Here is a 26,051-nt window from a genome sequence, read left to right on the forward strand (position 1 = left end):
CGCATTGTGGATTTTGGTTAAAACATGATTTTGGACAATGTTCATGGAACTCAGCTTAAAACGTACTTGCGGACTTGAAAACCCTTGCCTATTGTAGAGCGCGCCTCCTACTTCCACTGCTGAACGAAAACCCATGATTTTGGACCCTGTTTTCATGCGAAAAGGCTAAAAGAAATGTTTCACGTTTGTTACACTCAAACAGTGTCTCCTCTCATATGCTGAACTGGTCGCATTGTGGATTTGGCCTAAAACATGATTTTGGACAATGTTCATGGAACGCAGCTTAAATCGTACTTGCAGACTTGAAAACCCTTGCCTATTGTAGAGCGCGCCTCCTACTTCCACTGCTGAACGAAAACCCATGATTTTGGACCCTGTTTTCATGCGAAAAGGCTAAAAGAAATGTTTCACGTTTGTTACACTCAAACAGTGTCTCCTCTCATATGCTGAACTGGTCGCATTGTGGATTTGGCCTAAAACATGATTTTGGACAATGTTCATGGAACTCAGCTTAAAACGTACTTGCAGACTTGAAAACCCTTGCCTATTGTAGAGCGCGCCTCCTACTTCCACTGCTGAACGAAAAACCATGATTTTTGACCCTGTTTTCATGCGAAAAGGCTAAAAGAAATGTTTCACGTTTGTTACACTCAAACAGTGTCTCCTCTCATATGCTGAACTGGTCGCATTGTGGATTTTGGTTAAAACATGATTTTGGACAATGTTCATGGAACTCAGCTAAAACATACTTGCAGACTTGAAAACCCTTGCCTATTGTAGAGCGCGCCTCCTACTTCCACTGCTGAACGAAAACCCATGATTTTGGACCCTGTTTTCATGCGAAAAGGCTAAAAGAAATGTTTCACGTTTGTTACACTCAAACAGTGTCTCCTCTCATATGCTGAACTGGTCGCATTGTGGATTTGGCCTAAAACATGATTTTGGACAATGTTCATGGAACTCAGCTTAAGACGTACTTGCAGACTTGAAAACCCTTGCCTATTGTAGAGCGCGCCTCCTACTTCCAGTGCTGAACGAAAACCCATGATTTTGGACCCTGTTTTCATTCGAAAAGGCTAAAAGAAATGTTTCACGTTTGTTACACTCAAACAGTGTCTCCTCTCATATGCTGAACTGGTCGCATTGTGGATTTGGCCTAAAACATGATTTTGGACAATGTTCATGGAACTCAGCTTAAATCGTACTTGCAGACTTGAAAACCCTTGCCTATTGTAGAGCGCGCCTCCTACTTCCACTGCTGAACGAAAACCCATGATTTTGGACCCTGTTTTCATGCGAAAAGGCTAAAAGAAATGTTTCACGTTTGTTACACTCAAACAGTGTCTCCTCTCATATGCTGAACTGGTCGCATTGTGGATTTGCCATAAAACATGATTTTGGACAATGTTCATGGAACTCAGCTTAAAACGTACTTGCAGACTTGAAAACCCTTGCCTATTGTAGAGCGCGCCTCCTACTTCCACTGCTGAACGAAAACCCATGATTTTGGACCCTGTTTTCATGCGAAAAGGCTAAAAGAAATGTTTCACGTTTGTTACACTCAAACAGTGTCTCCTCTCATATGCTGAACTGGTCGCATTGTGGATTTTGGTTAAAACATGATTTTGGACAATGTTCATGGAACTCAGCTTAAAACGTACTTGCGGACTTGAAAACCCTTGCCTATTGTAGAGCGCGCCTCCTACTTCCACTGCTGAACGAAAACCCATGATTTTGGACCCTGTTTTCATGCGAAAAGGCTAAAAGAAATGTTTCACGTTTGTTACACTCAAACAGTGTCTCCTCTCATATGCTGAACTGGTCGCATTGTGGATTTGGCCTAAAACATGATTTTGGACAATGTTCATGGAACGCAGCTTAAATCGTACTTGCAGACTTGAAAACCCTTGCCTATTGTAGAGCGCGCCTCCTACTTCCACTGCTGAACGAAAACCCATGATTTTGGACCCTGTTTTCATGCGAAAAGGCTAAAAGAAATGTTTCACGTTTGTTACACTCAAACAGTGTCTCCTCTCATATGCTGAACTGGTCGCATTGTGGATTTGGCCTAAAACATGATTTTGGACAATGTTCATGGAACTCAGCTTAAAACGTACTTGCAGACTTGAAAACCCTTGCCTATTGTAGAGCGCGCCTCCTACTTCCACTGCTGAACGAAAAACCATGATTTTTGACCCTGTTTTCATGCGAAAAGGCTAAAAGAAATGTTTCACGTTTGTTACACTCAAACAGTGTCTCCTCTCATATGCTGAACTGGTCGCATTGTGGATTTTGGTTAAAACATGATTTTGGACAATGTTCATGGAACTCAGCTAAAACATACTTGCAGACTTGAAAACCCTTGCCTATTGTAGAGCGCGCCTCCTACTTCCACTGCTGAACGAAAACCCATGATTTTGGACCCTGTTTTCATGCGAAAAGGCTAAAAGAAATGTTTCACGTTTGTTACACTCAAACAGTGTCTCCTCTCATATGCTGAACTGGTCGCATTGTGGATTTGGCCTAAAACATGATTTTGGACAATGTTCATGGAACTCAGCTTAAGACGTACTTGCAGACTTGAAAACCCTTGCCTATTGTAGAGCGCGCCTCCTACTTCCAGTGCTGAACGAAAACCCATGATTTTGGACCCTGTTTTCATTCGAAAAGGCTAAAAGAAATGTTTCACGTTTGTTACACTCAAACAGTGTCTCCTCTCATATGCTGAACTGGTCGCATTGTGGATTTGGCCTAAAACATGATTTTGGACAATGTTCATGGAACTCAGCTTAAATCGTACTTGCAGACTTGAAAACCCTTGCCTATTGTAGAGCGCGCCTCCTACTTCCACTGCTGAACGAAAACCCATGATTTTGGACCCTGTTTTCATGCGAAAAGGCTAAAAGAAATGTTTCACGTTTGTTACACTCAAACAGTGTCTCCTCTCATATGCTGAACTGGTCGCATTGTGGATTTGCCATAAAACATGATTTTGGACAATGTTCATGGAACTCAGCTTAAAACGTACTTGCAGACTTGAAAACCCTTGCCTATTGTAGAGCGCGCCTCCTACTTCCACTGCTGAACGAAAACCCATGATTTTGGACCCTGTTTTCATGCGAAAAGGCTAAAAGAAATGTTTCACGTTTGTTACACTCAAACAGTGTCTCCTCTCATATGCTGAACTGGTCGCATTGTGGATTTTGGTTAAAACATGATTTTGGACAATGTTCATGGAACTCAGCTTAAAACGTACTTGCAGACTTGAAAACCCTTGCCTATTGTAGAGCGCGCCTCCTACTTCCACTGCTGAACGAAAACCCATGATTTTGGACCCTGTTTTCATGCGAAAAGGCTAAAAGAAATGTTTCACGTTTGTTACACTCAAACAGTGTCTCCTCTCATATGCTGAACTGGTCGCATTGTGGATTTTGGTTAAAACATGATTTTGGACAATGTTCATGGAACTCAGCTTAAAACGTACTTGCAGACTTGAAAACCCTTGCCTATTGTAGAGCGCGCCTCATACTTCCACTGCTGAACGAAAACCCATGATTTTGGACCCTGTTTTCATGCGAAAAGGCTAAAAGAAATGTTTCACGTTTGTTACACTCAAACAGTGTCTCCTCTCATATGCTGAACTGGTCGCATTGTGGATTTGGCCTAAAACATGATTTTGGACAATGTTCATGGAACTCAGCTTAAATCGTACTTGCAGACTTGAAAACCCTTGCCTATTGTAGAGCGCGCCTCCTACTTCCACTGCTGAACGAAAACCCATGATTTTGGACCCTGTTTTCATGCGAAAAGGCTAAAAGAAATGTTTCACGTTTGTTACACTCAAACAGTGTCTCCTCTCATATGCTGAACTGGTCGCATTGTGGATTTGGCATAAAACATGATTTTGGACAATGTTCATGGAACTCAGCTTAAATCGTACTTGCAGACTTGAAAACCCTTGCCTATTGTAGAGCGCGCCTCCTACTTCCACTGCTGAACGAAAACCCATGATTTTGGACCCTGTTTTCATGCGAAAAGGCTAAAAGAAATGTTTCACGTTTGTTACACTCAAACAGTGTCTCCTCTCATATGCTGAACTGGTCGCATTGTGGATTTGGCATAAAACATGATTTTGGACAATGTTCATGGAACTCAGCTTAAAACGTACTTGCAGACTTGAAAACCCTTGCCTATTGTAGAGCGCGCCTCCTACTTCCACTGCTGAACGAAAACCCATGATTTTGGACCCTGTTTTCATGCGAAAAGGCTAAAAGAAATGTTTCACGTTTGTTACACTCAAACAGTGTCTCCTCTCATATGCTGAACTGGTCGCATTGTGGATTTTGGTTAAAACATGATTTTGGACAATGTTCATGGAACTCAGCTTAAAACGTACTTGCAGACTTGAAAACCCTTGCCTATTGTAGAGCGCGCCTCCTACTTCCACTGCTGAACGAAAACCCATGATTTTGGACCCTGTTTTCATGCGAAAAGGCTAAAAGAAATGTTTCACGTTTGTTACACTCAAACAGTGTCTCCTCTCATATGCTGAACTGGTCGCATTGTGGATTTGGCATAAAACATGATTTTGGACAATGTTCATGGAACTCAGCTTAAAACGTACTTGCAGACTTGAAAACCCTTGCCTATTGTAGAGCGCGCCTCCTACTTCCACTGCTGAACGAAAACCCATGATTTTGGACCCTGTTTTCATGCGAAAAGGCTAAAAGAAATGTTTCACGTTTGTTACACTCAAACAGTGTCTCCTCTCATATGCTGAACTGGTCGCATTGTGGATTTTGGTTAAAACATGATTTTGGACAATGTTCATGGAACTCAGCTTAAAACGTACTTGCAGACTTGAAAACCCTTGCCTATTGTAGAGCGCGCCTCCTACTTCCACTGCTGAACGAAAACCCATGATTTTGGACCCTGTTTTCATGCGAAAAGGCTAAAAGAAATGTTTCACGTTTGTTACACTCAAACAGTGTCTCCTCTCATATGCTGAACTCGTCGCATTGTGGATTTGGCCTAAAACATGATTTTGGACAATGTTCATGGAACTCAGCTTAAAACGTACTTGCAGACATGAAAACCCTTGCCTATTGTAGAGCGCGCCTCCTACTTCCACTGCTGAACGAAAACCCATGATTTTGGACCCTGTTTTCATGCGAAAAGGCTAAAAGAAATGTTTCACGTTTGTTACACTCAAACAGTGTCTCCTCTCATATGCTGAACTGGTCGCATTGTGGATTTGGCCTAAAACATGATTTTGGACAATGTTCATGGAACTCAGCTTAAATCGTACTTGCAGACTTGAAAACCCTTGCCTATTGTAGAGCGCGCCTCCTACTTCCACTGCTGAACGAAAACCCATGATTTTGGACCCTGTTTTCATGCGAAAAGGCTAAAAGAAATGTTTCACGTTTGTTACACTCAAACAGTGTCTCCTCTCATATGCTGAACTGGTCGCATTGTGGATTTGGCATAAAACATGATTTTGGACAATGTTCATGGAACTCAGCTTAAATCGTACTTGCAGACTTGAAAACCCTTGCCTATTGTAGAGCGCGCCTCCTACTTCCACTGCTGAACGAAAACCCATGATTTTGGACCCTGTTTTCATGCGAAAAGGCTAAAAGAAATGTTTCACGTTTGTTACACTCAAACAGTGTCTCCTCTCATATGCTGAACTGGTCGCATTGTGGATTTGGCATAAAACATGATTTTGGACAATGTTCATGGAACTCAGCTTAAAACGTACTTGCAGACTTGAAAACCCTTGCCTATTGTAGAGCGCGCCTCCTACTTCCACTGCTGAACGAAAACCCATGATTTTGGACCCTGTTTTCATGCGAAAAGGCTAAAAGAAATGTTTCACGTTTGTTACACTCAAACAGTGTCTCCTCTCATATGCTGAACTGGTCGCATTGTGGATTTTGGTTAAAACATGATTTTGGACAATGTTCATGGAACTCAGCTTAAAACGTACTTGCAGACTTGAAAACCCTTGCCTATTGTAGAGCGCGCCTCCTACTTCCACTGCTGAACGAAAACCCATGATTTTGGACCCTGTTTTCATGCGAAAAGGCTAAAAGAAATGTTTCACGTTTGTTACACTCAAACAGTGTCTCCTCTCATATGCTGAACTGGTCGCATTGTGGATTTGGCCTAAAACATGATTTTGGACAATGTTCATGGAACTCAGCTTAAATCGTACTTGCAGACTTGAAAACCCTTGCCTATTGTAGAGCGCGCCTCCTACTTCCACTGCTGAACGAAAACCCATGATTTTGGACCCTGTTTTCATGCGAAAAGGCTAAAAGAAATGTTTCACGTTTGTTACACTCAAACAGTGTCTCCTCTCATATGCTGAACTGGTCGCATTGTGGATTTGGCATAAAACATGATTTTGGACAATGTTCATGGAACTCAGCTTAAATCGTACTTGCAGACTTGAAAACCCTTGCCTATTGTAGAGCGCGCCTCCTACTTCCACTGCTGAACGAAAACCCATGATTTTGGACCCTGTTTTCATGCGAAAAGGCTAAAAGAAATGTTTCACGTTTGTTACACTCAAACAGTGTCTCCTCTCATATGCTGAACTGGTCGCATTGTGGATTTGGCATAAAACATGATTTTGGACAATGTTCATGGAACTCAGCTTAAAACGTACTTGCAGACTTGAAAACCCTTGCCTATTGTAGAGCGCGCCTCCTACTTCCACTGCTGAACGAAAACCCATGATTTTGGACCCTGTTTTCATGCGAAAAGGCTAAAAGAAATGTTTCACGTTTGTTACACTCAAACAGTGTCTCCTCTCATATGCTGAACTGGTCGCATTGTGGATTTTGGTTAAAACATGATTTTGGACAATGTTCATGGAACTCAGCTTAAAACGTACTTGCAGACTTGAAAACCCTTGCCTATTGTAGAGCGCGCCTCCTACTTCCACTGCTGAACGAAAACCCATGATTTTGGACCCTGTTTTCATGCGAAAAGGCTAAAAGAAATGTTTCACGTTTGTTACACTCAAACAGTGTCTCCTCTCATATGCTGAACTGGTCGCATTGTGGATTTGGCATAAAACATGATTTTGGACAATGTTCATGGAACTCAGCTTAAAACGTACTTGCAGACTTGAAAACCCTTGCCTATTGTAGAGCGCGCCTCCTACTTCCACTGCTGAACGAAAACCCATGATTTTGGACCCTGTTTTCATGCGAAAAGGCTAAAAGAAATGTTTCACGTTTGTTACACTCAAACAGTGTCTCCTCTCATATGCTGAACTGGTCGCATTGTGGATTTTGGTTAAAACATGATTTTGGACAATGTTCATGGAACTCAGCTTAAAACGTACTTGCAGACTTGAAAACCCTTGCCTATTGTAGAGCGCGCCTCCTACTTCCACTGCTGAACGAAAACCCATGATTTTGGACCCTGTTTTCATGCGAAAAGGCTAAAAGAAATGTTTCACGTTTGTCATATGCTGAACTAGTCGCATTGTGGATTTTGGTTAAAACATGATTTTGGACAATGTTCACGGAACTCAGCTTAAAACTTACTTGCGGACTTGAAAACCCTTGCCTATTGTAGAGCGCGCCTCCTACTTCCACTGCTGAACGAAAACCCATGATTTTGGACCCTGTTTTCATGCGAAAAGGCTAAAAGAAATGTTTCACGTTTGTTACACTCAAACAGTGTCTCCTCTCATATGCTGAACTGGTCGCATTGTGGATTTGGCATAAAACATGATTTTGGACAATGTTCATGGAACTCAGCTTAAATCGTACTTGCAGACTTGAAAACCCTTGCCTATTGTAGAGCGCGCCTCCTACTTCCACTGCTGAACGAAAACCCATGATTTTGGACCCTGTTTTCATGCGAAAAGGCTAAAAGAAATGTTTCACGTTTGTTACACTCAAACAGTGTCTCCTCTCATATGCTGAACTGGTCGCATTGTGGATTTGGCATAAAACATGATTTTGGACAATGTTCATGGAACTCAGCTTAAAACGTACTTGCAGACTTGAAAACCCTTGCCTATTGTAGAGCGCGCCTCCTACTTCCACTGCTGAACGAAAACCCATGATTTTGGACCCTGTTTTCATGCGAAAAGGCTAAAAGAAATGTTTCACGTTTGTTACACTCAAACAGTGTCTCCTCTCATATGCTGAACTGGTCGCATTGTGGATTTTGGTTAAAACATGATTTTGGACAATGTTCATGGAACTCAGCTTAAAACGTACTTGCAGACTTGAAAACCCTTGCCTATTGTAGAGCGCGCCTCCTACTTCCACTGCTGAACGAAAACCCATGATTTTGGACCCTGTTTTCATGCGAAAAGGCTAAAAGAAATGTTTCACGTTTGTTACACTCAAACAGTGTCTCCTCTCATATGCTGAACTGGTCGCATTGTGGATTTGGCCTAAAACATGATTTTGGACAATGTTCATGGAACGCAGCTTAAATCGTACTTGCAGACTTGAAAACCCTTGCCTATTGTAGAGCGCGCCTCCTACTTCCACTGCTGAACGAAAACCCATGATTTTGGACCCTGTTTTCATGCGAAAAGGCTAAAAGAAATGTTTCACGTTTGTTACACTCAAACAGTGTCTCCTCTCATATGCTGAACTGGTCGCATTGTGGATTTGGCCTAAAACATGATTTTGGACAATGTTCATGGAACTCAGCTTAAAACGTACTTGCAGACTTGAAAACCCTTGCCTATTGTAGAGCGCGCCTCCTACTTCCACTGCTGAACGAAAAACCATGATTTTTGACCCTGTTTTCATGCGAAAAGGCTAAAAGAAATGTTTCACGTTTGTTACACTCAAACAGTGTCTCCTCTCATATGCTGAACTGGTCGCATTGTGGATTTTGGTTAAAACATGATTTTGGACAATGTTCATGGAACTCAGCTAAAACATACTTGCAGACTTGAAAACCCTTGCCTATTGTAGAGCGCGCCTCCTACTTCCACTGCTGAACGAAAACCCATGATTTTGGACCCTGTTTTCATGCGAAAAGGCTAAAAGAAATGTTTCACGTTTGTTACACTCAAACAGTGTCTCCTCTCATATGCTGAACTGGTCGCATTGTGGATTTGGCCTAAAACATGATTTTGGACAATGTTCATGGAACTCAGCTTAAGACGTACTTGCAGACTTGAAAACCCTTGCCTATTGTAGAGCGCGCCTCCTACTTCCAGTGCTGAACGAAAACCCATGATTTTGGACCCTGTTTTCATTCGAAAAGGCTAAAAGAAATGTTTCACGTTTGTTACACTCAAACAGTGTCTCCTCTCATATGCTGAACTGGTCGCATTGTGGATTTGGCCTAAAACATGATTTTGGACAATGTTCATGGAACTCAGCTTAAATCGTACTTGCAGACTTGAAAACCCTTGCCTATTGTAGAGCGCGCCTCCTACTTCCACTGCTGAACGAAAACCCATGATTTTGGACCCTGTTTTCATGCGAAAAGGCTAAAAGAAATGTTTCACGTTTGTTACACTCAAACAGTGTCTCCTCTCATATGCTGAACTGGTCGCATTGTGGATTTGGCATAAAACATGATTTTGGACAATGTTCATGGAACTCAGCTTAAATCGTACTTGCAGACTTGAAAACCCTTGCCTATTGTAGAGCGCGCCTCCTACTTCCACTGCTGAACGAAAACCCATGATTTTGGACCCTGTTTTCATGCGAAAAGGCTAAAAGAAATGTTTCACGTTTGTTACACTCAAACAGTGTCTCCTCTCATATGCTGAACTGGTCGCATTGTGGATTTGGCATAAAACATGATTTTGGACAATGTTCATGGAACTCAGCTTAAAACGTACTTGCAGACTTGAAAACCCTTGCCTATTGTAGAGCGCGCCTCCTACTTCCACTGCTGAACGAAAACCCATGATTTTGGACCCTGTTTTCATGCGAAAAGGCTAAAAGAAATGTTTCACGTTTGTTACACTCAAACAGTGTCTCCTCTCATATGCTGAACTGGTCGCATTGTGGATTTTGGTTAAAACATGATTTTGGACAATGTTCATGGAACTCAGCTTAAAACGTACTTGCAGACTTGAAAACCCTTGCCTATTGTAGAGCGCGCCTCCTACTTCCACTGCTGAACGAAAACCCATGATTTTGGACCCTGTTTTCATGCGAAAAGGCTAAAAGAAATGTTTCACGTTTGTTACACTCAAACAGTGTCTCCTCTCATATGCTGAACTGGTCGCATTGTGGATTTTGGTTAAAACATGATTTTGGACAATGTTCATGGAACTCAGCTTAAAACGTACTTGCAGACTTGAAAACCCTTGCCTATTGTAGAGCGCGCCTCCTACTTCCACTGCTGAACGAAAACCCATGATTTTGGACCCTGTTTTCATGCGAAAAGGCTAAAAGAAATGTTTCACGTTTGTTACACTCAAACAGTGTCTCCTCTCATATGCTGAACTGGTCGCATTGTGGATTTTGGTTAAAACATGATTTTGGACAATGTTCATGGAACTCAGCTTAAAACGTACTTGCAGACTTGAAAACCCTTGCCTATTGTAGAGCGCGCCTCCTACTTCCACTGCTGAACGAAAACCCATGATTTTGGACCCTGTTTTCATGCGAAAAGGCTAAAAGAAATGTTTCACGTTTGTTACACTCAAACAGTGTCTCCTCTCATATGCTGAACTGGTCGCATTGTGGATTTGGCCTAAAACATGATTTTGGACAATGTTCATGGAACTCAGCTTAAATCGTACTTGCAGACTTGAAAACCCTTGCCTATTGTAGAGCGCGCCTCCTACTTCCACTGCTGAACGAAAACCCATGATTTTGGACCCTGTTTTCATGCGAAAAGGCTAAAAGAAATGTTTCACGTTTGTTACACTCAAACAGTGTCTCCTCTCATATGCTGAACTGGTCGCATTGTGGATATGGCATAAAACATGATTTTGGACAATGTTCATGGAACTCAGCTTAAATCGTACTTGCAGACTTGAAAACCCTTGCCTATTGTAGAGCGCGCCTCCTACTTCCACTGCTGAACGAAAACCCATGATTTTGGACCCTGTTTTCATGCGAAAAGGCTAAAAGAAATGTTTCACGTTTGTTACACTCAAACAGTGTCTCCTCTCATATGCTGAACTGGTCGCATTGTGGATTTGGCATAAAACATGATTTTGGACAATGTTCATGGAACTCAGCTTAAAACGTACTTGCAGACTTGAAAACCCTTGCCTATTGTAGAGCGCGCCTCCTACTTCCACTGCTGAACGAAAACCCATGATTTTGGACCCTGTTTTCATGCGAAAAGGCTAAAAGAAATGTTTCACGTTTGTTACACTCAAACAGTGTCTCCTCTCATATGCTGAACTGGTCGCATTGTGGATTTTGGTTAAAACATGATTTTGGACAATGTTCATGGAACTCAGCTTAAAACGTACTTGCAGACTTGAAAACCCTTGCCTATTGTAGAGCGCGCCTCCTACTTCCACTGCTGAACGAAAACCCATGATTTTGGACCCTGTTTTCATGCGAAAAGGCTAAAAGAAATGTTTCACGTTTGTTACACTCAAACAGTGTCTCCTCTCATATGCTGAACTGGTCGCATTGTGGATTTGGCCTAAAACATGATTTTGGACAATGTTCATGGAACTCAGCTTAAATCGTACTTGCAGACTTGAAAACCCTTGCCTATTGTAGAGCGCGCCTCCTACTTCCACTGCTGAACGAAAACCCATGATTTTGGACCCTGTTTTCATGCGAAAAGGCTAAAAGAAATGTTTCACGTTTGTTACACTCAAACAGTGTCTCCTCTCATATGCTGAACTGGTCGCATTGTGGATATGGCATAAAACATGATTTTGGACAATGTTCATGGAACTCAGCTTAAATCGTACTTGCAGACTTGAAAACCCTTGCCTATTGTAGAGCGCGCCTCCTACTTCCACTGCTGAACGAAAACCCATGATTTTGGACCCTGTTTTCATGCGAAAAGGCTAAAAGAAATGTTTCACGTTTGTTACACTCAAACAGTGTCTCCTCTCATATGCTGAACTGGTCGCATTGTGGATTTGGCATAAAACATGATTTTGGACAATGTTCATGGAACTCAGCTTAAAACGTACTTGCAGACTTGAAAACCCTTGCCTATTGTAGAGCGCGCCTCCTACTTCCACTGCTGAACGAAAACCCATGATTTTGGACCCTGTTTTCATGCGAAAAGGCTAAAAGAAATGTTTCACGTTTGTTACACTCAAACAGTGTCTCCTCTCATATGCTGAACTGGTCGCATTGTGGATTTTGGTTAAAACATGATTTTGGACAATGTTCATGGAACTCAGCTTAAAACGTACTTGCAGACTTGAAAACCCTTGCCTATTGTAGAGCGCGCCTCCTACTTCCACTGCTGAACGAAAACCCATGATTTTGGACCCTGTTTTCATGCGAAAAGGCTAAAAGAAATGTTTCACGTTTGTTACACTCAAACAGTGTCTCCTCTCATATGCTGAACTGGTCGCATTGTGGATTTTGGTTAAAACATGATTTTGGACAATGTTCATGGAACTCAGCTTAAAACATACTTGCAGACTTGAAAACCCTTGCCTATTGTAGAGCGCGCCTCCTACTTCCACTGCTGAACGAAAACCCATGATTTTGGACCCTGTTTTCATGCGAAAAGGCTAAAAGAAATGTTTCACGTTTGTTACACTCAAACAGTGTCTCCTCTCATATGCTGAACTGGTCGCATTGTGGATTTGGCCTAAAACATGATTTTGGACAATGTTCATGGAACTCAGCTTAAAACGTACTTGCAGACTTGAAAACCCTTGCCTATTGTAGAGCGCGCCTCCTACTTCCACTGCTGAACGAAAAACCATGATTTTTGACCCTGTTTTCATGCGAAAAGGCTAAAAGAAATGTTTCACGTTTGTTACACTCAAACAGTGTCTCCTCTCATATGCTGAACTGGTCGCATTGTGGATTTTGGTTAAAACATGATTTTGGACAATGTTCATGGAACTCAGCTTAAAACGTACTTGCGGACTTGAAAACCCTTGCCTATTGTAGAGCGCGCCTCCTACTTCCACTGCTGAACGAAAACCCATGATTTTGGACCCTGTTTTCATGCGAAAAGGCTAAAAGAAATGTTTCACGTTTGTTACACTCAAACAGTGTCTCCTCTCATATGCTGAACTGGTCGCATTGTGGATTTGGCCTAAAACATGATTTTGGACAATGTTCATGGAACGCAGCTTAAATCGTACTTGCAGACTTGAAAACCCTTGCCTATTGTAGAGCGCGCCTCCTACTTCCACTGCTGAACGAAAACCCATGATTTTGGACCCTGTTTTCATGCGAAAAGGCTAAAAGAAATGTTTCACGTTTGTTACACTCAAACAGTGTCTCCTCTCATATGCTGAACTGGTCGCATTGTGGATTTGGCCTAAAACATGATTTTGGACAATGTTCATGGAACTCAGCTTAAAACGTACTTGCAGACTTGAAAACCCTTGCCTATTGTAGAGCGCGCCTCCTACTTCCACTGCTGAACGAAAAACCATGATTTTTGACCCTGTTTTCATGCGAAAAGGCTAAAAGAAATGTTTCACGTTTGTTACACTCAAACAGTGTCTCCTCTCATATGCTGAACTGGTCGCATTGTGGATTTTGGTTAAAACATGATTTTGGACAATGTTCATGGAACTCAGCTAAAACATACTTGCAGACTTGAAAACCCTTGCCTATTGTAGAGCGCGCCTCCTACTTCCACTGCTGAACGAAAACCCATGATTTTGGACCCTGTTTTCATGCGAAAAGGCTAAAAGAAATGTTTCACGTTTGTTACACTCAAACAGTGTCTCCTCTCATATGCTGAACTGGTCGCATTGTGGATTTGGCCTAAAACATGATTTTGGACAATGTTCATGGAACTCAGCTTAAGACGTACTTGCAGACTTGAAAACCCTTGCCTATTGTAGAGCGCGCCTCCTACTTCCAGTGCTGAACGAAAACCCATGATTTTGGACCCTGTTTTCATTCGAAAAGGCTAAAAGAAATGTTTCACGTTTGTTACACTCAAACAGTGTCTCCTCTCATATGCTGAACTGGTCGCATTGTGGATTTGGCCTAAAACATGATTTTGGACAATGTTCATGGAACTCAGCTTAAATCGTACTTGCAGACTTGAAAACCCTTGCCTATTGTAGAGCGCGCCTCCTACTTCCACTGCTGAACGAAAACCCATGATTTTGGACCCTGTTTTCATGCGAAAAGGCTAAAAGAAATGTTTCACGTTTGTTACACTCAAACAGTGTCTCCTCTCATATGCTGAACTGGTCGCATTGTGGATTTGGCATAAAACATGATTTTGGACAATGTTCATGGAACTCAGCTTAAATCGTACTTGCAGACTTGAAAACCCTTGCCTATTGTAGAGCGCGCCTCCTACTTCCACTGCTGAACGAAAACCCATGATTTTGGACCCTGTTTTCATGCGAAAAGGCTAAAAGAAATGTTTCACGTTTGTTACACTCAAACAGTGTCTCCTCTCATATGCTGAACTGGTCGCATTGTGGATTTGGCATAAAACATGATTTTGGACAATGTTCATGGAACTCAGCTTAAAACGTACTTGCAGACTTGAAAACCCTTGCCTATTGTAGAGCGCGCCTCCTACTTCCACTGCTGAACGAAAACCCATGATTTTGGACCCTGTTTTCATGCGAAAAGGCTAAAAGAAATGTTTCACGTTTGTTACACTCAAACAGTGTCTCCTCTCATATGCTGAACTGGTCGCATTGTGGATTTTGGTTAAAACATGATTTTGGACAATGTTCATGGAACTCAGCTTAAAACGTACTTGCAGACTTGAAAACCCTTGCCTATTGTAGAGCGCGCCTCCTACTTCCACTGCTGAACGAAAACCCATGATTTTGGACCCTGTTTTCATGCGAAAAGGCTAAAAGAAATGTTTCACGTTTGTTACACTCAAACAGTGTCTCCTCTCATATGCTGAACTGGTCGCATTGTGGATTTTGGTTAAAACATGATTTTGGACAATGTTCATGGAACTCAGCTTAAAACGTACTTGCAGACTTGAAAACCCTTGCCTATTGTAGAGCGCGCCTCCTACTTCCACTGCTGAACGAAAACCCATGATTTTGGACCCTGTTTTCATGCGAAAAGGCTAAAAGAAATGTTTCACGTTTGTTACACTCAAACAGTGTCTCCTCTCATATGCTGAACTCGTCGCATTGTGGATTTGGCCTAAAACATGATTTTGGACAATGTTCATGGAACTCAGCTTAAAACGTACTTGCAGACATGAAAACCCTTGCCTATTGTAGAGCGCGCCTCCTACTTCCACTGCTGAACGAAAACCCATGATTTTGGACCCTGTTTTCATGCGAAAAGGCTAAAAGAAATGTTTCACGTTTGTTACACTCAAACAGTGTCTCCTCTCATATGCTGAACTGGTCGCATTGTGGATTTGGCCTAAAACATGATTTTGGACAATGTTCATGGAACTCAGCTTAAATCGTACTTGCAGACTTGAAAACCCTTGCCTATTGTAGAGCGCGCCTCCTACTTCCACTGCTGAACGAAAACCCATGATTTTGGACCCTGTTTTCATGCGAAAAGGCTAAAAGAAATGTTTCACGTTTGTTACACTCAAACAGTGTCTCCTCTCATATGCTGAACTGGTCGCATTGTGGATTTGGCATAAAACATGATTTTGGACAATGTTCATGGAACTCAGCTTAAATCGTACTTGCAGACTTGAAAACCCTTGCCTATTGTAGAGCGCGCCTCCTACTTCCACTGCTGAACGAAAACCCATGATTTTGGACCCTGTTTTCATGCGAAAAGGCTAAAAGAAATGTTTCACGTTTGTTACACTCAAACAGTGTCTCCTCTCATATGCTGAACTGGTCGCATTGTGGATTTGGCATAAAACATGATTTTGGACAATGTTCATGGAACTCAGCTTAAAACGTACTTGCAGACTTGAAAACCCTTGCCTATTGTAGAGCGCGCCTCCTACTTCCACTGCTGAACGAAAACCCATGATTTTGGACCCTGTTTTCATGCGAAAAGGCTAAAAGAAATGTTTCACGTTTGTTACACTCAAACAGTGTCTCCTCTCATATGCTGAACTGGTCGCATTGTGGATTTTGGTTAAAACATGATTTTGGACAATGTTCATGGAACTCAGCTTAAAACGTACTTGCAGACTTGAAAACCCTTGCCTATTGTAGAGCGCGCCTCCTACTTCCACTGCTGAACGAAAACCCATGATTTTGGACCCTGTTTTCATGCGAAAAGGCTAAAAGAAATGTTTCACGTTTGTTACACTCAAACAGTGTCTCCTCTCATATGCTGAACTGGTCGCATTGTGGATTTGGCATAAAACATGATTTTGGACAATGTTCATGGAACTCAGCTTAAAACGTACTTGCAGACTTGAAAACCCTTGCCTATTGTAGAGCGCGCCTCCTACTTCCACTGCTGAACGAAAACCCATGATTTTGGACCCTGTTTTCATGCGAAAAGGCTAAAAGAAATGTTTCACGTTTGTTACACTCAAACAGTGTCTCCTCTCATATGCTGAACTGGTCGCATTGTGGATTTTGGTTAAAACATGATTTTGGACAATGTTCATGGAACTCAGCTTAAAACGTACTTGCAGACTTGAAAACCCTTGCCTATTGTAGAGCGCGCCTCCTACTTCCACTGCTGAACGAAAACCCATGATTTTGGACCCTGTTTTCATGCGAAAAGGCTAAAAGAAATGTTTCACGTTTGTTACACTCAAACAGTGTCTCCTCTCATATGCTGAACTGGTCGCATTGTGGATTTTGGTTAAAACATGATTTTGGACAATGTTCATGGAACTCAGCTTAAAACGTACTTGCAGACTTGAAAACCCTTGCCTATTGTAGAGCGCGCCTCCTACTTCCACTGCTGAACGAAAACCCATGATTTTGGACCCTGTTTTCATGCGAAAAGGCTAAAAGAAATGTTTCACGTTTGTTACACTCAAACAGTGTCTCCTCTCATATGCTGAACTCGTCGCATTGTGGATTTGGCCTAAAACATGATTTTGGACAATGTTCATGGAACTCAGCTTAAAACGTACTTGCAGACATGAAAACCCTTGCCTATTGTAGAGCGCGCCTCCTACTTCCACTGCTGAACGAAAACCCATGATTTTGGACCCTGTTTTCATGCGAAAAGGCTAAAAGAAATGTTTCACGTTTGTTACACTCAAACAGTGTCTCCTCTCATATGCTGAACTGGTCGCATTGTGGATTTGGCCTAAAACATGATTTTGGACAATGTTCATGGAACTCAGCTTAAATCGTACTTGCAGACTTGAAAACCCTTGCCTATTGTAGAGCGCGCCTCCTACTTCCACTGCTGAACGAAAACCCATGATTTTGGACCCTGTTTTCATGCGAAAAGGCTAAAAGAAATGTTTCACGTTTGTTACACTCAAACAGTGTCTCCTCTCATATGCTGAACTGGTCGCATTGTGGATTTGGCATAAAACATGATTTTGGACAATGTTCATGGAACTCAGCTTAAATCGTACTTGCAGACTTGAAAACCCTTGCCTATTGTAGAGCGCGCCTCCTACTTCCACTGCTGAACGAAAACCCATGATTTTGGACCCTGTTTTCATGCGAAAAGGCTAAAAGAAATGTTTCACGTTTGTTACACTCAAACAGTGTCTCCTCTCATATGCTGAACTGGTCGCATTGTGGATTTGGCATAAAACATGATTTTGGACAATGTTCATGGAACTCAGCTTAAAACGTACTTGCAGACTTGAAAACCCTTGCCTATTGTAGAGCGCGCCTCCTACTTCCACTGCTGAACGAAAACCCATGATTTTGGACCCTGTTTTCATGCGAAAAGGCTAAAAGAAATGTTTCACGTTTGTTACACTCAAACAGTGTCTCCTCTCATATGCTGAACTGGTCGCATTGTGGATTTTGGTTAAAACATGATTTTGGACAATGTTCATGGAACTCAGCTTAAAACGTACTTGCAGACTTGAAAACCCTTGCCTATTGTAGAGCGCGCCTCCTACTTCCACTGCTGAACGAAAACCCATGATTTTGGACCCTGTTTTCATGCGAAAAGGCTAAAAGAAATGTTTCACGTTTGTTACACTCAAACAGTGTCTCCTCTCATATGCTGAACTGGTCGCATTGTGGATTTTGGTTAAAACATGATTTTGGACAATGTTCATGGAACTCAGCTTAAAACGTACTTGCAGACTTGAAAACCCTTGCCTATTGTAGAGCGCGCCTCCTACTTCCACTGCTGAACGAAAACCCATGATTTTGGACCCTGTTTTCATGCGAAAAGGCTAAAAGAAATGTTTCACGTTTGTTACACTCAAACAGTGTCTCCTCTCATATGCTGAACTGGTCGCATTGTGGATTTGGCATAAAACATGATTTTGGACAATGTTCATGGAACTCAGCTTAAAACGTACTTGCAGACTTGAAAACCCTTGCCTATTGTAGAGCGCGCCTCCTACTTCCACTGCTGAACGAAAACCCATGATTTTGGACCCTGTTTTCATGCGAAAAGGCTAAAAGAAATGTTTCACGTTTGTTACACTCAAACAGTGTCTCCTCTCATATGCTGAACTGGTCGCATTGTGGATTTTGGTTAAAACATGATTTTGGACAATGTTCATGGAACTCAGCTTAAAACGTACTTGCAGACTTGAAAACCCTTGCCTATTGTAGAGCGCGCCTCCTACTTCCACTGCTGAACGAAAACCCATGATTTTGGACCCTGTTTTCATGCGAAAAGGCTAAAAGAAATGTTTCACGTTTGTTACACTCAAACAGTGTCTCCTCTCATATGCTGAACTGGTCGCATTGTGGATTTTGGTTAAAACATGATTTTGGACAATGTTCATGGAACTCAGCTTAAAACGTACTTGCAGACTTGAAAACCCTTGCCTATTGTAGAGCGCGCCTCCTACTTCCACTGCTGAACGAAAACCCATGATTTTGGACCCTGTTTTCATGCGAAAAGGCTAAAAGAAATGTTTCACGTTTGTTACACTCAAACAGTGTCTCCTCTCATATGCTGAACTCGTCGCATTGTGGATTTGGCCTAAAACATGATTTTGGACAATGTTCATGGAACTCAGCTTAAAACGTACTTGCAGACATGAAAACCCTTGCCTATTGTAGAGCGCGCCTCCTACTTCCACTGCTGAACGAAAACCCATGATTTTGGACCCTGTTTTCATGCGAAAAGGCTAAAAGAAATGTTTCACGTTTGTTACACTCAAACAGTGTCTCCTCTCATATGCTGAACTGGTCGCATTGTGGATTTGGCCTAAAACATGATTTTGGACAATGTTCATGGAACTCAGCTTAAATCGTACTTGCAGACTTGAAAACCCTTGCCTATTGTAGAGCGCGCCTCCTACTTCCACTGCTGAACGAAAACCCATGATTTTGGACCCTGTTTTCATGCGAAAAGGCTAAAAGAAATGTTTCACGTTTGTTACACTCAAACAGTGTCTCCTCTCATATGCTGAACTGGTCGCATTGTGGATTTGGCATAAAACATGATTTTGGACAATGTTCATGGAACTCAGCTTAAATCGTACTTGCAGACTTGAAAACCCTTGCCTATTGTAGAGCGCGCCTCCTACTTCCACTGCTGAACGAAAACCCATGATTTTGGACCCTGTTTTCATGCGAAAAGGCTAAAAGAAATGTTTCACGTTTGTTACACTCAAACAGTGTCTCCTCTCATATGCTGAACTGGTCGCATTGTGGATTTGGCATAAAACATGATTTTGGACAATGTTCATGGAACTCAGCTTAAAACGTACTTGCAGACTTGAAAACCCTTGCCTATTGTAGAGCGCGCCTCCTACTTCCACTGCTGAACGAAAACCCATGATTTTGGACCCTGTTTTCATGCGAAAAGGCTAAAAGAAATGTTTCACGTTTGTTACACTCAAACAGTGTCTCCTCTCATATGCTGAACTGGTCGCATTGTGGATTTGGCCTAAAACATGATTTTGGACAATGTTCATGGAACTCAGCTTAAATCGTACTTGCAGACTTGAAAACCCTTGCCTATTGTAGAGCGCGCCTCCTACTTCCACTGCTGAACGAAAACCCATGATTTTGGACCCTGTTTTCATGCGAAAAGGCTAAAAGAAATGTTTCACGTTTGTTACACTCAAACAGTGTCTCCTCTCATATGCTGAACTGGTCGCATTGTGGATTTGGCATAAAACATGATTTTGGACAATGTTCATGGAACTCAGCTTAAATCGTACTTGCAGACTTGAAAACCCTTGCCTATTGTAGAGCGCGCCTCCTACTTCCACTGCTGAACGAAAACCCATGATTTTGGACCCTGTTTTCATGCGAAAAGGCTAAAAGAAATGTTTCACGTTTGTTACACTCAAACAGTGTCTCCTCTCATATGCTGAACTGGTCGCATTGTGGATTTGGCATAAAACATGATTTTGGACAATGTTCATGGAACTCAGCTTAAAACGTACTTGCAGACTTGAAAACCCTTGCCTATTGTAGAGCGCGCCTCCTACTTCCACTGCTGAACGAAAACCCATGATTTTGGACCCTGTTTTCATGCGAAAAGGCTAAAAGAAATGTTTCACGTTTGTTACACTCAAACAGTGTCTCCTCTCATATGCTGAACTGGTCGCATTGTGGATTTTGGTTAAAACATGATTTTGGACAATGTTCATGGAACTCAGCTTAAAACGTACTTGCAGACTTGAAAACCCTTGCCTATTGTAGAGCGCGCCTCCTACTTCCACTGCTGAACGAAAACCCATGATTTTGGACCCTGTTTTCATGCGAAAAGGCTAAAAGAAATGTTTCACGTTTGTTACACTCAAACAGTGTCTCCTCTCATATGCTGAACTGGTCGCATTGTGGATTTGGCATAAAACATGATTTTGGACAATGTTCATGGAACTCAGCTTAAAACGTACTTGCAGACTTGAAAACCCTTGCCTATTGTAGAGCGCGCCTCCTACTTCCACTGCTGAACGAAAACCCATGATTTTGGACCCTGTTTTCATGCGAAAAGGCTAAAAGAAATGTTTCACGTTTGTTACACTCAAACAGTGTCTCCTCTCATATGCTGAACTGGTCGCATTGTGGATTTTGGTTAAAACATGATTTTGGACAATGTTCATGGAACTCAGCTTAAAACGTACTTGCAGACTTGAAAACCCTTGCCTATTGTAGAGCGCGCCTCCTACTTCCACTGCTGAACGAAAACCCATGATTTTGGACCCTGTTTTCATGCGAAAAGGCTAAAAGAAATGTTTCACGTTTGTCATATGCTGAACTAGTCGCATTGTGGATTTTGGTTAAAACATGATTTTGGACAATGTTCACGGAACTCAGCTTAAAACTTACTTGCGGACTTGAAAACCCTTGCCTATTGTAGAGCGCGCCTCCTACTTCCACTGCTGAACGAAAACCCATGATTTTGGACCCTGTTTTCATGCGAAAAGGCTAAAAGAAATGTTTCACGTTTGTTACACTCAAACAGTGTCTCCTCTCATATGCTGAACTGGTCGCATTGTGGATTTGGCATAAAACATGATTTTGGACAATGTTCATGGAACTCAGCTTAAATCGTACTTGCAGACTTGAAAACCCTTGCCTATTGTAGAGCGCGCCTCCTACTTCCACTGCTGAACGAAAACCCATGATTTTGGACCCTGTTTTCATGCGAAAAGGCTAAAAGAAATGTTTCACGTTTGTTACACTCAAACAGTGTCTCCTCTCATATGCTGAACTGGTCGCATTGTGGATTTGGCATAAAACATGATTTTGGACAATGTTCATGGAACTCAGCTTAAAACGTACTTGCAGACTTGAAAACCCTTGCCTATTGTAGAGCGCGCCTCCTACTTCCACTGCTGAACGAAAACCCATGATTTTGGACCCTGTTTTCATGCGAAAAGGCTAAAAGAAATGTTTCACGTTTGTTACACTCAAACAGTGTCTCCTCTCATATGCTGAACTGGTCGCATTGTGGATTTTGGTTAAAACATGATTTTGGACAATGTTCATGGAACTCAGCTTAAAACGTACTTGCAGACTTGAAAACCCTTGCCTATTGTAGAGCGCGCCTCCTACTTCCACTGCTGAACGAAAACCCATGATTTTGGACCCTGTTTTCATGCGAAAAGGCTAAAAGAAATGTTTCACGTTTGTTACACTCAAACAGTGTCTCCTCTCATATGCTGAACTGGTCGCATTGTGGATTTGGCATAAAACATGATTTTGGACAATGTTCATGGAACTCAGCTTAAAACGTACTTGCAGACTTGAAAACCCTTGCCTATTGTAGAGCGCGCCTCCTACTTCCACTGCTGAACGAAAACCCATGATTTTGGACCCTGTTTTCATGCGAAAAGGCTAAAAGAAATGTTTCACGTTTGTTACACTCAAACAGTGTCTCCTCTCATATGCTGAACTGGTCGCATTGTGGATTTTGGTTAAAACATGATTTTGGACAATGTTCATGGAACTCAGCTTAAAACGTACTTGCAGACTTGAAAACCCTTGCCTATTGTAGAGCGCGCCTCCTACTTCCACTGCTGAACGAAAACCCATGATTTTGGACCCTGTTTTCATGCGAAAAGGCTAAAAGAAATGTTTCACGTTTGTTACACTCAAACAGTGTCTCCTCTCATATGCTGAACTGGTCGCATTGTGGATTTTGGTTAAAACATGATTTTGGACAATGTTCATGGAACTCAGCTTAAAACGTACTTGCAGACTTGAAAACCCTTGCCTATTGTAGAGCGCGCCTCCTACTTCCACTGCTGAACGAAAACCCATGATTTTGGACCCTGTTTTCATGCGAAAAGGCTAAAAGAAATGTTTCACGTTTGTTACACTCAAACAGTGTCTCCTCTCATATGCTGAACTCGTCGCATTGTGGATTTGGCCTAAAACATGATTTTGGACAATGTTCATGGAACTCAGCTTAAAACGTACTTGCAGACATGAAAACCCTTGCCTATTGTAGAGCGCGCCTCCTACTTCCACTGCTGAACGAAAACCCATGATTTTGGACCCTGTTTTCATGCGAAAAGGCTAAAAGAAATGTTTCACGTTTGTTACACTCAAACAGTGTCTCCTCTCATATGCTGAACTGGTCGCATTGTGGATTTGGCCTAAAACATGATTTTGGACAATGTTCATGGAACTCAGCTTAAATCGTACTTGCAGACTTGAAAACCCTTGCCTATTGTAGAGCGCGCCTCCTACTTCCACTGCTGAACGAAAACCCATGATTTTGGACCCTGTTTTCATGCGAAAAGGCTAAAAGAAATGTTTCACGTTTGTTACACTCAAACAGTGTCTCCTCTCATATGCTGAACTGGTCGCATTGTGGATTTGGCATAAAACATGATTTTGGACAATGTTCATGGAACTCAGCTTAAATCGTACTTGCAGACTTGAAAACCCTTGCCTATTGTAGAGCGCGCCTCCTACTTCCACTGCTGAACGAAAACCCATGATTTTGGACCCTGTTTTCATGCGAAAAGGCTAAAAGAAATGTTTCACGTTTGTTACACTCAAACAGTGTCTCCTCTCATATGCTGAACTGGTCGCATTGTGGATTTGGCATAAAACATGATTTTGGACAATGTTCATGGAACTCAGCTTAAAACGTACTTGCAGACTTGAAAACCCTTGCCTATTGTAGAGCGCGCCTCCTACTTCCACTGCTGAACGAAAACCCATGATTTTGGACCCTGTTTTCATGCGAAAAGGCTAAAAGAAATGTTTCACGTTTGTTACACTCAAACAGTGTCTCCTCTCATATGCTGAACTGGTCGCATTGTGGATTTTGGTTAAAACATGATTTTGGACAATGTTCATGGAACTCAGCTTAAAACGTACTTGCAGACTTGAAAACCCTTGCCTATTGTAGAGCGCGCCTCCTACTTCCACTGCTGAACGAAAACCCATGATTTTGGACCCTGTTTTCATGCGAAAAGGCTAAAAGAAATGTTTCACGTTTGTTACACTCAAACAGTGTCTCCTCTCATATGCTGAACTTGTCGCATTGTGGATTTGGCATAAAACATGATTTTGGACAATGTTCATGGAACTCAGCTTAAAACGTACTTGCAGACTTGAAAACCCTTGCCTATTGTAGAGCGCGCCTCCTACTTCCACTGCTGAACGAAAACCCATGATTTTGGACCCTGTTTTCATGCGAAAAGGCTAAAAGAAATGTTTCACGTTTGTTACACTCAAACAGTGTCTCCTCTCATATGCTGAACTGGTCGCATTGTGGATTTTGGTTAAAACATGATTTTGGACAATGTTCATGGAACTCAGCTTAAAACGTACTTGCAGACTTGAAAACCCTTGCCTATTGTAGAGCGCGCCTCCTACTTCCACTGCTGAACGAAAACCCATGATTTTGGACCCTGTTTTCATGCGAAAAGGCTAAAAGAAATGTTTCACGTTTGTCATATGCTGAACTAGTCGCATTGTGGATTTTGGTTAAAACATGATTTTGGACAATGTTCACGGAACTCAGCTTAAAACTTACTTGCGGACTTGAAAACCCTTGCCTATTGTAGAGCGCGCCTCCTACTTCCACTGCTGAACGAAAACTCATGATTTTGGACCCTGTTTTCATGCGAAAAGGCTAAAAGAAATGTTTCACGTTTGTTACACTCAAACAGTGTCTCCTCTCATATGCTGAACTGGTCGCATTGTGGATTTGGCCTAAAACATGATTTTGGACAATGTTCATGGAACTCAGCTTAAGACGTACTTGCAGACTTGAAAACCCTTGCCTATTGTAGAGCGCGCCTCCTACTTCCACTGCTGAACGAAAACCCATGATTTTGGACCCTGTTTTCATGCGAAAAGGCTAAAAGAAATGTTTCACTTTTGTTGCACTCAAACAGTGTCTCCTCTCATATGCTGAACTGGTCGCATTGTGGATTTGGCCTAAAACATGATTTTGGACAATGTTCATGGAACTCAGCTTAAAACGTACTTGCAGACTTGAAAACCCTTGCCTATTGTAGAGCGCGCCTCCTACTTCCACTGCTGAACGAAAACCCATGATTTTGGACCCTGTTTTCATCCGAAAAGGCTAAAAGAAATGTTTCACGTTTGTTACACTCAAACAGTGTCTCCTCTCATATGCTGAACTGGTCGCATTGTGGATTTGGCCTAAAACATGATTTTGGACAATGTTCATGGAACTCAGCTTAAAACGTACTTGCAGACTTGAAAACCCTTGCCTATTGTAGAGCGCGCCTCCTACTTCCACTGCTGAACGAAAACCCATGATTTTGGACCCTGTTTTCATGCGACATGGCTAAAAGAATTGTTTCACGTTTGTTACACTCAAACAGTGTCTCCTGTCATATGCTGAACTGGTCGCAATGTGGATTTGGCCTAAAACATGATTTTGGACAATGTTCATGGAACTCAGCTTAAAACGTACTTGCAGACTTGAAAACCCTTGCCTATTGTAGAGCGCGCCTCCTACTTCCACTGCTGAACGAAAACCCATGATTTTGGACCCTGTTTTCATGCGAAAAGGCTAAAAGAAATGTTTCACGTTTGTTACACTCAAACAGTGTCTCCTCTCATATGCTGAACTGGTCGCATTGTGGATTTTGGTTAAAACATGATTTTGGACAATGTTCATGGAACTCAGCTTAAAACGTACTTGCAGACTTGAAAACCCTTGCCTATTGTAGAGCGCGCCTCCTACTTCCACTGCTGAACGAAAACCCATGATTTTGGACCCTGTTTTCATGCGAAAAGGCTAAAAGAAATGTTTCACGTTTGTTACACTCAAACAGTGTCTCCTCTCATATGCTGAACTGGTCGCATTGTGGATTTGGCATAAAACATGATTTTGGACAATGTTCATGGAACTCAGCTTAAAACGTACTTGCAGACTTGAAAACCCTTGCCTATTGTAGAGCGCGCCTCCTACTTCCACTGCTGAACGAAAACC

The sequence above is a fragment of the Coregonus lavaretus genome, assembly GCF_964263955.1.
Source record: "Coregonus lavaretus genome assembly, chromosome: 24".
Taxonomy (NCBI): Eukaryota; Metazoa; Chordata; class Actinopteri; order Salmoniformes; family Salmonidae; genus Coregonus; species Coregonus lavaretus.